The sequence below is a fragment of the Choloepus didactylus genome, chromosome 8, assembly GCF_015220235.1.
Source record: "Choloepus didactylus isolate mChoDid1 chromosome 8, mChoDid1.pri, whole genome shotgun sequence".
Classification (NCBI taxonomy): Eukaryota; Metazoa; Chordata; class Mammalia; order Pilosa; family Megalonychidae; genus Choloepus; species Choloepus didactylus.
Window position 1 is genome coordinate 31,897,065 of NC_051314.1, and position 18,336 is coordinate 31,915,400.

General features: G+C 37.3%; 1 long non-coding RNA gene across 7 annotated transcripts in view; it reads right to left on the reverse strand.

Moving 5' to 3' along the window:
• Positions 1–18,336, reverse strand: part of LOC119542011 — a 124,263-nt gene that overhangs the window by 63,055 nt on the left and 42,872 nt on the right. The window lies entirely within an intron of this gene.

Genomic DNA, 18,336 nt, shown 5'->3' on the forward strand with positions numbered 1-18,336 from the left:
CTTGATTAACGTGTAAAACAGTGGTTGCCGCTGACTTGATGGTTCATTATAAAGTATGCTATTCTTCACATTACTGGCAATTAAATCTCAGCTTTAGTAAAATACAGGCATTTTTAACTGCTCATCAAACTTGTGTGCATTTTTGAGTTAAGAAATTAGGTCAATCCAAACTCGAGTTTTCAAGAGAGAAGTTCCATTGTTTATCAGGCCATGTCTACACTGGCTGAGCAAAGCGCTCTGTTGAGAAGGAGAAGCGCCTTTGGCAGCTAGAGTCCACATAGCTGACCCACGGACACTCTGGTGGAGCTCCTTCACCTAATTACACAAGTGCAACAAAATTACCAAGCATTTGAGTAAAATGACCCATGACAACAAGAAAGCACGGCATGATTGTTGTTCTGATTTATTTACATGGTAGTTATTTAGAATGTAATTCAAAGGACCTATAAAAAAATTAAGAAAAATGCTTACACTTTACAGGAGATGAATATGGGCATCAAAAATATTTGATAGCTTAACATTTGGTTTAAACCAAGTCACATTCTTCCCAAATAAGACAGTGGTGGCACAATTCTAGAAGTTCAATTCTTTGTCCTAACTGTTCTAGGTTAAACTTACAACTCTGGTTTTATATTTATGGGGAAATATCTTCAAAGTTCAAATAAGAACAAAGATTATTTTGATCTCATAAAAAATAGGTCAAAATGGTAGGCGATATTTTGGAAGAAATATTTACACTTTCCAGACTTTCCAAGATTTATGACCAACTGTGGTTCATTCTACTCCAGTGACTGTACAATGCCCTCAAATCATATTGAACATTGAGATTCTTTCAGCAGTTTTTCAAATAATAAGAGGGTTAGCAGAAATGTTCTACTAACAGCTATGAAATTATAGGCTTTCTCTTCCATGCACCCAAACACACTCCACCCTGCGAAATAACAGATATAACACTAATCACCTTGGGAATCTCGCCAGGTTTCCCCCACCGGTGAGCTGGCAGAATTGGACCAAATTGCTTTGAAGGAATAAAGCCTCTCTTATTCCCAGAGAGGCCACCAAATGGTTTGAGAGAAAAATCCATTCTGACTTTTTGAAAAAAAACAAGAGTAAAAATTTAAATGTGTAGGAATCCATCAGACTTGTGACCCATGAATCTCACTTTCCTCTATTGATATTGCCCTGAAATAAATCAGATAGGTCAAACTCCAAACCACAGTTCCTCTAATCACTTGGATTCTGCAGGCAGGAATATCTCATCTTTTTTGCCACTCCTAGCTTCAGATTTTCAAGATAAGTGTCTGGTTTCTCTTTTTCAGTCTGATAATTGTACAATTTGGACGCTAAATCCTCTTTTTACTGAGCGCAAAATTCCAACTACAGATGGAGTCATAGAGTGGAGAGGCATGTTGGAAATGGGTATTATTCCTTGTAGTTGATCCTGATGTTGTTGTTATGTGTGTGTGTATAGAGACCCTTCCCCTCATTTTATGTTTTCTATCCCTCTCACTCCCCCAACAGGATTAAAATAAAACATGCTTCTGTTTTTGTAAAAAAAAAAAAAAAAAGAAAAAGAAAACAACTACTCATTAGCTGATTAATGTTTCAGCTACCACTCACATTATAAAACCGAAAGAAATATAGGTGATCTAAATATATTTTTACTCAGCAAAGTCCATCTAAGTTGAATCTACTATCTCTTTTTTTCCTATAGGAAAGCTCTAAGAATGTCTAAATATAAAAACCACCGTGGATATCTTTGCCATACAATGTCTTGGACACCTCATAATGATGATGATGATGATAATTCATGATGTTGATGATGATAATTGATGATGATGACAGCATGTGCCACTGTTCTAAATGCTTTATATACATTAACTCATTTAATCTCAGCAACAACCTTAGCAGGTAGGCACTACTATTCTCATTTTAGAAATGAGAAAACAGAATCAGAGAGAACAAGTAACTTGCGCAGGACCATGTAGCTAGTAAGTGGTAAAGAAGGAATTTGAAACCAAGCAGGCTGACTCTAGAGTCTATGCTCTATCATTGTTTCTTCTTACTCAAGACATTGTAACTAAACTGATATGTTGATGGATAGATTTAAATTAAAAGGCTGTGTGTTTACATTGGCCCTTTCCTTCTCATTTGAGTGGAATTAATATTCTTGGAACTAAAACTTTACTCAATATAATGTCCTGCTAAGCTCAGTTTTCTACTTCTTACTCATAGGCGTTTTCTTCTATATTAAACCAGCGTCTCCTTCTTTCAGAATATATTAGATGCAGTCAGAAGCAAAATTTATCCTCACTGATCATCATTTCAGGATACCACTTATTCCTTTAAAATTTGAATTCTGGGACTTGCTGAATGTAAAAAATATCAAATAAGAAAGGGACTATAAGAATAAAAATGATTAAATAGAACCTCCAAGTAAAGCACATACTTTATTTGTAGGCTTATAGAATCAGGCCTCTTGAGGTCAAATCCTGACACCTCTTTTAGCAAGTTAGACAAATTATTTCATCTCCCTATGATTTGTTTTCCTCATCTATAATACGGGGATAAAGATAGTACCACCTCTTACTGTGTGAGGATCAAATAAACTAATCCACGTAAAATACATGACTCAGACCACGGCACATAACGAACATTCAATCAATATAAACTATTAGTATTATTACATTTAATTTGTTTAGACTAGCCTCTGATGGTATCTGAGCACTAACAACTAAAAGTTGCCATTCTGGTGTCAAAGTATTAATATAGATCTTTGTGGTCACAAGAAATCCTTTCAGCACAGGGACAATTTGACATTTAAAATTCACTGTGACATATCTTCACATGTAATTTTATTTATTCTTTTTTTTTTTTTTAAACAAGAATATAGGCAAATCACAGACATAAAAAGTTATCAGAACTTACAATGTTGTCAGATACTCATCTAACAAGCCTGCAGCAGATTTTTCTAAATAGTAAGGTTTTAAGTAACATAGAAACTATTGGCTGCTTAATTTATTATTATTATTTTTTGTATCAAAATTCAGATTTCTGTATACAAAGTACAAAGAGTTATGTAAGTGAAGACAACCCAGCAGGGATGCAACTCAAAAGCAGTAAAACTTTCCATGCATTTAGCTTGTCTGCTTCTTTCTTGCCCTCTTCCCTTCTCTAAACTCTAGCAGGTTAGGTCTCAACTCTTTAAGGATACATGAGTGACTTAGAACTGGCTGCTTAGGAATCTGACATAGAAATTCCCATCCCAAAAAAAGTAATGCAAGTACTAGAAGAAAATGGCCAGCTGAATGACCACTTATATAGAACTATACGGTAAAAGCCATCCAAAGAAAACAGAAGAGATTAAAAACTTTTTTCCCTTAAGTTCTAAAATGGACACAGTCATCAGAGAGAGAGCTAAAAGCCTAGAGTCCCAGCAGGTGATCCACGGAGAAGCTATTGTAGGTAAGGCTCATACTTTCACCTGGAAATTCCCAGGAGGTATGGAGCTGCCTTCTTTTTGCAGTCCAGGCCCCAGGGGACTTGACAACCACTTGCTCCCAAGGGGCTGGCAGTGGGGAGGGGAAATTTTTTCCTCAGAAGCTGGATACTCTTTGGCATTCCAGAGGGAAGTTTCGATGTACAAAGTAGTGGTCTGGACAAAATTTTAAATTTTGAATACAGGGGTGAGTGTGTAGCCTGGTTGGAGCTAAAGAGGTCAGGTAGACAAAGGAACAGTGAGACAAAGCACAGAATCTCCATTTTAACCCTAGAACTATGTCTGTGCAAACTCACCACCGTCAATGCTCAGGCCTCTTGTCAGAACGCCTGGACTCGTAAACTCGCAGACAAGAAGAATCTCATTTTGAAAGGAGGCCTTAGCAATAATTGGCTTCCACTTTTCTGAATGAGGACGGTGTGCCCCAGAGATGTCACTGAGTGAGGGCAATTCTAGGATTAGAACAGTGGAGGTAGGGAAGGTGGTTGAAGTGTCAAAGAAGAAATAAATTTCCTGATAGCAATTGGACTGTTAGGAGGCAAATGGAAAGTCCAGGACAAACACAAGGACTTCTACTGGCAAGAGATATCAGCATCCTCCACAGTGAATTACCTACACAGATAATAGAGGCACATACGGGAGATACTGTGCTCGGCATTTTGCATCAAACTGGATGTGGAGAACACAGGGTTATGAGTAGCTAAACAGTATAATCTAGTTTCTTATTTGAGATTATAAACCATTTGTGGCAAAGGAAATGGACTATTTCAGCAACTTTGTGCGAAAGTTATCTGATGCTCAGTCTTTCTATCTGCAAGCACCATTAGGTCACTTGAGCACGGTGCTAGGCACAAAATCATTCTCGACAAACATCTGTAGAATTACTGCTGCTACTGCTGATGCATATGTGACACACACACACACACACACACACACACACAGTTCATGAACACATGCACACCCGGACTTCTTCAGCCCATGGAATGTGTTTTTCAGATACTGTCACCAAATACAAAATTCTTATTTTTTTGTGGCAGTCTCATTTTTTCCTTAAGGCCATGGAAATTTTTTAACTCAAGTTATTTTGAAAAGGTACCACTTATTTCATATCTTGTACAAATTGTAACAAACGACCTTGATTTCCTGATGCCAAATAATCTCATGGGAAGTTTAAAAAAAAAAAGAGCAGCTCTGCCCAGTGGTCCTCACTGGCTACTCCACAGACCTGCTGTCATTTCTCATTATCCTTTATTTTTCTTTTTATGATTCCCCACACAAATTCAACTCAGGTGATTTGGTTCTTAACAAAATGAATGTGAATTAATTCTGATCATAAATTTTAATGAGACACTTCAGATTCTCTCAGATGTTCCAAATGCAAAACTTATCTTTTACAGTTACCGTGGTGAGACTGGAAGTCCTCTTCTTTGGAAACCTTGATTGTTTCACCTCTGCTATTTTTACATAATGAAACAATTTGCATATTGAAAGGTCAATGGGGACAAAACTGCAATCTCAAGCTTCCCATACCCCCATCTCCATTCCACAGTTACAAATTATTCATTCCTTTCTGTTCACAAGTTTTATAATTTCACAGAATTACAAGTCGTATAGCATGACATCCAGCTTGATCTTGCCATTATGCTTGATTGTTCAAAATTATACCAGTCCCAGAATGTTGACAGAATTCCTTTCAATATTTTCTCTGTTCGTTTATTAAGTGGCAATGCCATACTGAAAGAATGATCATTTCTGGGGCTATTCATTGAATTCTTTGAAGACTGACATCACATTTAAAATTTTCCCCCAATCTTCTATTCTCTCCTTCCTCAGTGTATTTGACATGTCAGAAATAATTATAAGTGGCTTAGTAAATACAGGAGACGTTTCTCTTTAATATTTCAGGATGAATGAGTGCAGGATCTTTGTTATCAGTTTTATTCGAGTTGGGTATTTGCATTTAGTATCAGAAATATCTCGTGGAAAAGCAGAGGGCTCCCCTAATGTTTTAGACTTGTGTTTCTCTGGAGCCAGCCCTACCTCCACCAAGCACTGTTTGTGCCTAACAGATGATTACTAATGAGGAAGGCTAGTCTTCCTCCAAGCTCACTCTTCTAGTGCTACTTCCCTATGAGAATGTTCAGGCAGAGAGTTTTATATTTCATTTATTAATATCAGGGCAGCTTTTTTAAAAACAGGTTTTTGATTAGAATGAAAAAACAAAAACAACACCGTGGTAGGTGATGATAAATCTTTGCATTCAGAGCTTCCTCTTATTTCACTCTCTCTCCTTAGAATGGACACTGCCTATTCTTTTCATCAGACAAAGGCAGAAAACCGGCTTTGTGTTCAAGGTAAATGGAGAATGCCCACACTCATAGTCCCTTTCAAAGCCTGCTGTTCTCATCTATGGTAAGAAGCTATTATGAAGGGTCCTGCTTTATCACAGTCCTGGTTATATTGAAGGATAAATAAAGCCATCTCTACAAAATTATGCATTCTATGCACTCCTCTCGAAGAGGATAGAATGCAATGTAAAATGGGGGATGTTATCCATTTTCAGTGGTAATCAGAATTACAGCACATTTTCTGCTTCTCCGATTTGTTGGTTGATATTAGCGCCTCTGGCAAGCTTTAGAAGGAAACTCCCACCAGGTAGGCCAAAAAGCAGAGAGGGCCTCGACTAGCTGAAACCATTTGACACCAATTCTGAGACTAGTTTCAGACATAGCTGTGGCTTGATTGAAAAATTTCTTGACCTGGAAAGATGGAGTTGTGCTTCTTCTCTGCCACTTATTAGCTATGTGGCTTTGAGCAAAGTCCTTATGCTTCCTAAGGCTTATTTTGTAAAATGGTGGTAATTTTAGCTTTTGGGCATATGCAATAGTTACATTAAATAAATATATGACAATGAAAGCATGGTCTGTAATAAAACATTATGCTGATGCTCAGCATTATTTTTATCAAATAGCCTCCTATAGCTAATGAGCAAATAATTCAAGACTGTGGACACAAAACAGAAATCTAGGGAGAAATCCATATATAATAGGATTATATTTATTCAGCACTAATAATAGGGCTTTATTCTAAAGAAATATTACTTTACGAGAAGTAATTCTTGTGTTTATATTATGCATTGAGGTGAACAGTCTTCAAGGAGTGAGAATGTATAAAATACTGACTGAACATAAATACATACAGAGTGAACATAAATGACCACTTCTTAATAATTTAGGAGGCATTTCATTGTCTTACCACTCCTAAGGGTCACAATTATGATTATCAGTGGCTAATTTGCTAGAGAAATGGGTGGAATCCAAATGACTCTATAATATAACCAAGCATAAATTTTAAGAGTTTCCATGCTACCCACTTTTAATACTGTTGCATATTTCTATTTCAAAAAAGTAACATGACTTTAATAATTCTAGGCTATCTCACCTGAGCTTTTTTAGTGTTTGTATTCACTATAAGGGGATGTTAATCATAGCATAAATTTCCACCTTCTAACATTCACCAAGCATGTTGCCCAAGCATAACGTCTTCTGGATAGTATTCAAGGTTAGGAGTGTCTTCTCTTTCTCTGACCCTGAAGCTCTAAGTTTGGAAAGAGAAGCAGGAAGTAACTACAGAAAGGGAAATAGGGACACAATACTACAATCTGTCCTAACTAACTGATGGCATTGTCATAAAGATCAAATGAATTAAAATTTGCGGAAGACTTTGTAGGTCATATGGTACTAGACGAATGTAAGGTGTTACAATTACTAGCATTAGTACTGTTACTCAGTTTACAATGGGTAGGTTATATACAGCTTGAAAAGAAGAAAGGCTTTTTCAAATGATGATACATTTATTACTCCATCATCCAATTCCCGCTCTCTTTTAGCTAATCTCTCAGCCTACATGAGTGATACATATAGTCTATCCTTGTTTTCTTCTGTTTTTGTCATAGTTTGACACGGTTGGAATAGATGGGAACATCTTGCAGGGGATAGAGCTGCAAACGAATTCTGAAATTTAAAAAATAGCTGTCTCCAAATAGTAAGGTACAAAAGTTTGTGCACACAGGAGGCTAAAGATGCTCTTTGTTAATATGGCTAAAAATCTTGTAGCAATTATAATGAAGATGATAGAATATTCTGGAAGCTCAACATCTGCACACTATATCTGTTAGGTTGGCATTGTCACTACAGGCAGATACACGTGAGAATGATCTCCCTCCCCTTCTGAGCTTGGTCATCTGAATTACCTCTTTGAAAGAAATAAATCTGCTTATGTGTGTGTGTACATTTGTGAACCCCTATTATAACATAATTGTAAACACACAATTATACAAAAATATATCACCATAAGAACCTAGCACACATTTGGCAAGGTGCCAAAAAGCTCCACAAAGCTGTCAGTAATCATTCACAAACTACTTAAAAGTAAAACTAGATTAATAAAAGTAGATATTCATTTCCCCACTGTGGGAAGGGCTGTTTTCATATCTTCAATTAACTAACACATGCATTTCTTGGAATGCCTACTGTAAGCACAGCAGTCTCAGTGCTTAGGGGCGGACAGGAGAAAAGGATAAAAGGGTTATGCAATTGGTGGTACATTCATAAATAGAATGAAGGAGATTTATATCTGCCAGCATGGAATGCTTACATTATATATTTTAAGTGAGAAAGCAACTCATAGTACTCTGACATAATATGGTCCCACTCATGTTTTACACACACACACACACACACACATACAGACAACTGTATGTATAGAAAAAGTGTAAAAAGACAAAGACCAATCTGTTAATAGTAGTTCCCTCTGGGAAGGGAAGTAAAACTGGGGAAGAAAAGGCAGGAAAAAGTGGAGGGGGGCTCCACTTCACTCTATATTTCAGTATGGCTGCTATTATTTCTATAAAACTAATTTTTAAGGAACAAAAGAAATATAAGTCATGGTACCTATGCTCGAGGAACACTGAATATAATTACAGGTCTTTTGTAATCTAGCTTAGTAATAGCTATATCAGTCAATATTTTTTAATTGATGGAAACAGCAACAGTTTGGCACATGGCCACTCATCCTTGACAAAACTCCCAGAGTCACCCAGACATTATGCCCATGTTAACCGCAAATCTAAGGAACACAAAATACTATGAAATCCATCCTGTTTTTCAGCCCTCCTTCACAGTAAAAAGAGTTTTCCTTTTTGTTTTTAACTAGGCAGATTTAAAGCACTAGCAATAAGACTCTTATCCTTCTTATTAAAAACCTATGAAATACATGCTTATTTAAAATACCCATAAACAGCTCTTCAAGAGCATGGGCTGAGGTGAGAGCACAAATCACTTTCCTCACCATCCAGGGCATGGTTGTTGATCTATTCTTCTGTGCACCTAATATATGATTCTTTGAGACAACAGAGCCAAGAACCAAAGAGCTTTAAAAGCCAAGTCTAAGATTTGTCTACATTTTGATTACACTGACCATCCCTTGGTAAACAGGGCCCTAAGTATTCATTCATTTGTTCAAAAATATGTCTCTGCCATGAGCAGACACTTGGATCATGAGGAGGCAGGGAAGGGGGAGTAGATGTTGGGTGGATATGGAGTGTTTGCAAATACAATTTTAAAAATGGAGTGACTTTACAAACAATGTTTATAAATCTGAATTTTGCAGCTCCATTCACATCAGTGTTGGCCAAGGGCTGAAGTTTTGGCTTGTGTGGTAGAGTTGACTGATTAGGATAGTACTGGGGATTATTTAAATAGCCTTTGAAAATGGTTGTAACATTGTAAGTACATCCCCAAATTTTTGAATGTCCCAACTTTATCCTGAAGAGCATCTGGAAAAAAAAAAAAATTGCTAAGCTAAATTTTTGCAAAACATTTGCATGGATGGAGTTGCACGGCCTACTGCCAAAGATGTGCCAGTTTAATTCTGCCTGGCTAGTTGGCTGGGCTTGTTTGGCATTTCATTAACAAAAAATAAACTCCACTCTTCTTCCTAAGAAAATAGCATATGTAGTATTTTGGGGACAGCAAAACTCAGTGTGCTACTTCTTGGTATGAAATAACAAATATCTGAAATGTGGATAAATAAGGCTTTAAAATCCTTTCTCTGGCATGGTATCTGGTCACCCTGGGACATACATGTTTTAGGTATGTGATTAAATGAAGGTGTCATAAAATATACCTTTAAATGTTTAAAAATTGCAGAGAAGTAATGCCATAAAATAGTAAGAGGATGGATCCAGAAATTGAGAAAACAGATTCTTGTGACACTTCTAAAATAACCATAGTGTTCTGTGCAACCCAATTACTTAGTCTTTTTGAATGTCAGCTACTTTGGGGGGGGGATAAAATATGGTAATTAATAAAGTATGGATGTTGAGAGAAAAGGTAAAATAAAGATACTCATATATTTCTGAGTCAGTTAATCTTCCTTAGGAGGAATGAAGATTAAATTAAAAGTTTAAAAAAAATCATATAAAAGACTTCTTAAATGAACAGGTTCCTGACTCAGTTATCATCAGTGAAACAGAGATTTTCTCCCAGTTCCGTGGCAATCTTTTCTAAAGAGGTCTGTATTTATTTGAAGGAAATATGTTTCTAAAACTAGTCAATGGATTGCATAGCTCACAGATGGTCTTTTCTCTTTACATTACTTAGAAGGAACGTTTTGTCTGGAAGGTTTATAAGATGCTAAGCTATAGATGGGGTTGCCCATTTATTTATTTTAGTTTTTCACATATACTGAGTGCCTGTTGTGTATCAGGCACTGTAACAGGTGCTAGAGGTACAAAGACACTGGGCTCTGCCCTTAAGGAGTCCACCATCTAATAGGAGAGACTGACACAAACGAAAATTAGAAAATGACAACATCAAGGCAATGATTGGAATATGCACAGGATATATATGCACAGGCTAAGGATAAATGGGTGGGGGTGAAAAGACATATAAAGGAAAGGTTCTTGGAGGAGGGGACAGACTTTTGCTGACTAAAGGAAGACCAGGGGTGGGACATAGGAGAGCAATAAGAAGTGACTTAGAGGCAAAGGAGACAGAAAAAGCAAAGCTAAACAAGTGGAGAATGATGTGGTTTATATGTAGAATACCAAGTTGCGTGTTGCTGGAGAGCAAATTGAAAACAGGAAATTGTGAGAGATAAAACCAGAGAGAGGCAGGAAATAGCAGGTTTTGAGGATAGAATTTAGGTTGGAGCCATTTGGCACTATATCCGCCAGGGTGAAAAAATGTGAAAGGATTTTAAGCTTGAAAGTGGCAGGTCCAGTTTGGACTGTGTGTAGGGTAGACTTGAGGGTGACAAGTTCAGCCGAAAAGACATCCAAGCAAGAGATGAGTCGCTGCAAGTGGCAGTAGTCATCCTCTCCAACAGGGGTGGGGTGATGGGTGCTAGAGGCGGGTTCACGAAATGTTTAGGAGGGAAAATGATCAGGTTCTCATACTGGGTTTGATATGGAAAGTGAGCAAGGTGTGAAAAGAGGGGCCAGATACGACTGTTTCTAGTTTGGGTGAAGGAGTGGGTAACAGTGCCATGAAACGAGATAGCGCAGAATGAGGAAGAATCAGAATAGAGGGAATGATGATGAGGTTAATTTGGATGTGCGAGGTTTGAGGGTGCCTGAAGGACACGGCAGGCAGTTGGACATGTGAATATGAATCACAGGAAAGAGATGTGAGCTATAAATAAAACGCATGAGCAATTGCAAATCATGCCAATGGATGCGAGTATTGAGAGTGAGTTTGTAGGGTGAGAAAAGCAATGAGCTGACAATGAACCCCAGGGGAGAGGAAGAAGAGAAACCCATGAAACAGAGAAGGAACAATTAAAGGACTACTTGGCGGATGTGGGTGTCGTGGAAGCCAGGGACCAGGGAATTTTCAGGAAAGACTGATCAATAGTGTCAAATGCAGAGAGATCCAGGAAAGAACCAAGGGGGAAAAAAAAACTCTCTGAATTTAACAATTTATGAACCATTTGTTCAGTTTTGAAGTGAAAGCAGGAGTCAGATGCTGAGAACTGTGAAGTGGAGACAAGGAAATACCTAAAGAACATCGCACCAAACTTGGTAGAGGATAAATGAGATGTGGAGGAGAGAGATCAGATGAAGATGGAGAGGGATCAGAGCAAGGGAGGAGATCTTTAAGACAGGAGAAAGGTGGGGATGCACTTGAATCAATGAGCATCTGTGCCCGAGTGTCAACCCCAGCAAACTCAGCTGTGGCTCCATCAGTGGCTGCTTTACCCACTAATCCTCTTCCCTTTCTCTTTTCTGTTCTCCTACCACAGGCCTATTTTGAGAAACTTTCTAGTCATAGGAAACTAAACTCTTCGGCAAACAAAAAGTGGAAAAAAATGAAGTCCGGTTCATAATTTTCTTATTAAATCTCCTAACGATTACAAAGGAAAGGTGATTTTTTTCCTTATATAAATACTATATTTTAAAAATCTCTCCTTTAATTCCTATTTAAACCCTGTCAATCATTACCAGAGTGCTTCATGCCTTTTTTTAAATAATAATACTTCTGTTACAGATGTACAGGCACATTATGAGATATCAAACATGAGATGTGATTTATTCAAACTACCCATCGGGGTAGTTTAGAATCTCCTATACTGGAAATTGACAGGGCACCATAGTTAAAAGAGGATCATCTGGTATGAATAGATTTGAGTTTTTCCTCCCTGCCACTAACTAGTTGTGTGACCTTATACACAAGTCTCTTCTCCAAGTTCAGCCTTTATTTTAACTATAAAATGCAGTAATTCCACTTGATGCTTTCCTCTTCCAGGATTTCCAGCTAAGAGAAAACTATTAAAGATAATTTGGTTATACTTTCTAAGATTTAGGAAACTAAATCAAAAATGTTTCTTGTGGACATTGACGCAAATAATGAGCAGCTCCATGGAAATAAAAGTATAGTATATATTTTGGGAGAGAAAGACTTACTGATAATAATTACAAAAGATAGCTAAGTAGCCTTTTCTTTTTCAAGTGAAAAGCTCAGTTGTGACATGATATTTTCTTCCCTTTCAAAGTCCAATTCCAAGCATTTGATGACAATCAAACAAGTAGGATTGTTCCAGCAACAGTGCACATGCCAGTTTCTCCAAAAGAGCAAAGTTAGAATGACAATTTCTGGAGACAAATGATTCATTTCTATTTCTGCTCTATTAACTAGAAGAACATACCACAGTCAAGATCCAACCTGACGTTCAGTAATAGAAAGTCTATGGATTTGGTAACCACACAGAAAGCAATTTCTCTGTGAAGTACCTCCCTAGACAATGCCAAATAAAATGACCCCAAAGAACTGTGGTATGTGTAGGCTAGAAAATTTAAAAAGTGCTTTTAGCATAATATAAATTTAACTAGAACATACTTTGTGATCCTGAAGATAAAATGGAAAACTCAAAGTGCAAAGAAATAATCTTATTCTCCTTCATTCCAGGAACAGAATTAAAAACATGCAATAAGTGGTTCTGGTCCCCATTCTTCCATTTGCTAAACATTCTTTACTCACTCCTGCTGTATGTATAATTTCCCTATCAAAGGAGCAAAACATTCAGATGATTTCCAATTTCTTTTTATCCTTTACTGTGTCTGCACTCTCCTCCTATGGTGTTGGGTTTTGTCAGTGTTGTTTGGTTTAGTTATTTCAGTTTAAATATTTCCTTCCCAATTAATAGATTTATTCCTTCTTTACATCTTTTCCTAGTCACGCTCCAGGATACGTAAGCTCTTGCTTGGATTCATGAGCTTTCTTTTTTTCCTTGTCCTCTGATTTCTGAAAATTAAGGCTTTTCGTTTGACTTTATATGACTCTCAGTTTTCATAAACAGACCTATTGTTGACACACAGCAGAATGGCTGGGATTTTTTCCACCACTTTTCCATGGACCTCATCCCTTCCACCTCCTTCTTAGGTTTCCATGTTGACATTTTGTATTACAATCTTTCCTAACTTCACAGTCTACATGGGCACCACACCCTGCCCTATTTGCTTTGTCTCTTAACTCTCTCCAATCTGCCATATTCTTCTCAGGTGTGTTTTCTCAACGCCGACATCATCCAGTGATTCCTCTTTCATTTCTAAGCCTTCTCCTAAAGTGGGCCCTAATTTTGTAATGAGATCTTCAGTTTACCTAGTCTTCTTTCCTTCCCTCAGCAGTGCCTGGCTCTATCCTTCTTTAAGAAGTCTTCCTTCTCCTCCTAAGTGCCTCTTTGTTGCTCAGATGTGGCTCTCTCTCTCTAGCTAAGCCAACTTGGCAGGTGAACTCACTGCCCTCCCCACTATGTGGGATCTGACTCCCAGGGGTGTAAATCTCCCTGGCAATGCAAGATATGACTCCCAGGGATGAATCTGGACCCGACATCATGGAAGTGAGAACATCTTCTTGACCAAAAGGGGATGCGAGGTGACGCAGAATGAAGTTTCAGTGGCTGAGAGATTCCAAATGGAGTCGAGAGGTCACTCTGGTGGGCTTTCTTATGCACTATATAGATAACTCTTTTTAGGTTTTAATGCATTCGAATAACTAGAACTAAATACTTGAAACTATCAAACTGCAATCCAGTAGCCTTGACTCTTGAAGACGATTGTCTAGCAATGTAGCTTACAAGGGGTGACAGTGTGATAGTGAAAACCTTATGGAGCACGCTCCCTTTATTCCTTGTATGGATGGATGAGTAGAAAAATGGGGACGAAAACTAAATGAAAAATGGGGTATGGGGGGAGATGATTTGGGTCTTCCTTTTTACTTTTATTTTTTTTCTTGTTTTTACTTTTTCTGGTACAAGGAAAATGTTAAAATAGATTGGGGTGATGAATGCACAACTATATAATGGCATGGTGAACAACTGATTTTGCATTTTGGATGATTGCATGGTATGTGAATATATCAATAAAATTGAATTAAAAAATTAAGCAAAAAAAAAAAAAGAAGTCGTCTTCCTTTACTGATAGTATCTGGAAAGCAAATGTTCCTTAGTTGCAAGTTTTCATGCATACACCATTCTGTACTTCACCTATTTTCTAATACTTAAAACTGCCCTATGATTTGCATATTTCATGACCTTAGCAGTATTTTCTCACTCCAAATTTATTATATCTGTACCATCAATATTAGATTTTAAACTCCCTAATGGCAGGAATCATATAGCTGTAAGTCAGTCTCTTTGGGTAATGTTCAGTCACCATTTTAAAAATTATTTTTATGATAATACAATAAAATAGAAAGAATTATGCAAATTTACCTGTTCTTCAATGAAGACATAAATAAACAAATTGTCTTGGTAACCATAAAGCTGGGCTCTATCAGCTCCCCAGTGGGTCTCGAAAGCACCAAGCCTGTTTCTTACCTTGCCCTGTGTACTGTGGAGCTAATCCAACCATAGACTTGCCTTTGAAGTCTACTGGAACATCACGCATGGGTGAGCTCCAGAGAGCACACAAAAGCAAGAAAAGAAAACTGACATGTTTTTCTTAACCAAAGAGACTGGGCTATTTCCGTGTTTCTACACACATTTAGGCATCCCACAGACTTCAAGAGCCTGCAGATGACATAGAAGAAGCTCGAGTTAGCAGTGTCCTGCAAACGGGCAGCAGAAGAAGCTGCGGTAGAAAAAAAGTTTTAAATTTCAAGAAAATCATTTCTGTGGGTTTTTTTTTTTTTCCCTTATCAAGAGTCATAAAACCCACAAATATAAAATTCTTTAAGGCTATAAACCTTCTCTCTGAGAACGTCAAGCTCTTCTGGAAATGGTATCCACTCTTCATCTAAGGTACTAAAATCGTCTCATAGACTAGCATTCAATTCCATGCAACAGACATTTACCTAGAATCTTCACTGAAAAGGATTTGTGCTCCTCAAGTTGAGAACACCAGTACTATCTTCAAGAAGAAAAGCATAAAGCAGCTCTCCTGTCATATACCTTCTATGGCTGCTTACAAAGCACACTCTCAAACAGCATCAATCTGCAAGGCAGCAACATAGGTGAAATATAAATTATAACTTTAATACTGCTTAAAATTAAATGGCTTTTGGGAAAGTAACTTGGTATTAAAATTTATTATGTATATACCTTTTGACCCTGAAAGTCCTCTAAAACCATATTCTACTGCAATAAAAGAAACAAGAGGTCCCACTACGTAATAACTGTGAATTTAGGTGGGTTTTCTTCACCTCTCTAAGCCTCAGTGTAGTCATTTGTAAAATTTGAATAATAGTACTTATCTCATAGACTATGTGAACAAGATGCCTGGCAAATACGAATGGCCTACAAATAACAGTAAAGTGGGTATTATAATCTTTATGTTACAGAGGAACAAACTGCATCCCAAAGAAGTCACAAAATTGGTCCAAGGTAATAGCAGGAACTAGCAAGCCTGGGATTTGGATCTTATCTGGTTTGCTTCCAAAGCTTACACTCTTTCTGCTACATGGGCTGCTGCTTCACTTAGAGCCCGAAAGTGAACAAGAAAAGGAAACATCAATGAAGAAGATTCTCCAAACATTATTCCAATAATTATAAAAGGATGTCTGCATTTTAGTAGTGCTCTCCTCAAAGTGTGCACTCAAATATTAGAATGTTAGACTTTCCAACACCATCTGAGGCCCACAAATCACAGGGCACTAAGACTCAAATGTAAAAAAGACTGATACATGACCAATTAATGAAGCTTAGAAAAATGGACATGAACCTGCAAAGCAGAAGCGCTTTGATTACTGTCAAAATGTGGATTCACTACAGGTGCAAGGAAAGCATTTTGTGCTCCTGGACATTGACATAGCACTAAAATTTGGATCTCATATTTAAATACTTCAAGATGAAGCATAAGAAAATATTTGCCATCAAAAGCACCAGCAACCAAAATACTTTGGCTACTTCATTGCGGTAAAGATCTAGATGAGGATGAGCAAGTTATGCCAAAGTTAGATTGTTATGAATGACGATGCTGGGGATGTAGCGAAGAGGAGAAGCATCTCCTGAAAGAGGAAGCAATGTGAGATGTCCACCCTAAAACATAATTCTTTTTAGACATATGGCACTAAAGTTAAATTTGAGGAAGACAGTGGATAACATGATCTAGTATGAAAAAGTGATAACGGGAGTAGGTGAATCTATAATGCAATAACTTGATTTCCTTTTTTCTGAATATTTTCTTTCATTTCTTCTGATTCACAAGTTTAACCACATGCTATATACCTCAGTGTATAATACTCAAGCATTCTCATGTTTTTTCCCCTTTTTTTTCTTCAACGGGTCTAAGTCTAAAGGTATAGTTTTTTAAGGGAAGCCAAAAATAATCTCTCTAACTCTCTAATTTTCATGTTCCAAATCACCCAATGGGGGTTGGAGGGAAATCCCATTGAAAGAGAATTTCTCAACCATACCTTCTACATTGTGTGGAGTTCAAAAGTGCCTTCCACAGATGGCTACCAAAATGAAATATCCCTACAGAAGAGACAGCAATGAGATAAGTCCCTTATTTGGGTGAGCCAGAGGCACCCATAAGTCACAGCGAGAATGTATGCAGGGTCTCTGTCACCACTGTGTTTGGACAGGTGGATGGTGAACACTGCTTTCCAAAGACACTGAGAATCCAGAGCTGCCACATACTAGAGAGGATGCTGCTATTGATTCTCCAAGCAGGTTTCAGTAAGTTTTCTTCTGTCTGATTCTCCCTATGCTGTGTCTTGCAGAAATCCATTCACATGATGGGACATTACGAAAATCTGTCTTTTGCTACACCCTCCCCCTTGCCCCAATAATGGGACATCTGTCCTCCCTTGCTGTCCTCCCCCATACACTGTCCATGGGGGTATCTAATGGTAGGACTGAGGTGTATATTTTTCTACCCAATTCTTTCCTTCCCTGATGGAGAAGGGAGAAATGGTCAAGGGTCTTCTCTCTATGTCTACAAGATAATACTCCACAAGATAAAGTACTGGGCTTTTCAAAATACACATCTCAAAGGAACTCAGGGCAAAAACTTCAAGGCTTTGTAAGTGAAGTTTAAAAAATTTTGGCTCTCTTTTCTGTGGCTTCCCTGGAAAACAATAATCATTGTGTATGCAAAGTTGTTTTTCTTTAAAGTCCTAAAATTTTATAGTCAAGACAGAAAATAAGAATTGAACTAATCCCAAAGCCCTTTGTTTAGTATTAGGAATATTAAATATTAAATATTAGGAATATTTGGAATAATGTTCTTATCTATCTGTGTGAATGACATAATATTTCTGCCAGAGAACGAAAGAAGCTATGGGCAGGGCTGTACACATCCAGGCATGTTGTTTAAGACAGCTTTGAAGAGTTTTCCATTGCATACAATGTGTTAGCATGTCTTCTCGAAACAGTGAGGAAGTTGAAGTATTTCAAAAGGTAGACACATATGTAATGATTTATACTATTTTTAAAACATTTCAGCTTATATTTGTGGCCAAAGTTTGGAAGAACATTATGTGGCATAATTAAGGGAGCAATAAATTCCACCTCACACCCTCACACACATATGCATGCATACACATTTGATTATAAGCCTTTAATAAAGTAAGGCATTTATAAATTTCGGAGAGTTGAATTAATTACTAATAGTGCTGTTTAAGTCATTAAAAAAAAAAAAAGACCACATGAAGTAAAACCTTTTTTTCTGCTGATGAAATAATTGAAAATTCTAAAATCCCCATTTATTACATTATTCTGAGTATTCTCTTTATTTTCTCTCAACAAATAATCTCAACCAATATTCCGATCCTAAAAGATATATTTGATTGTTAATGTTGCTTTCTACCTGAGAGGAAATAGTCTCCCTTCACAAT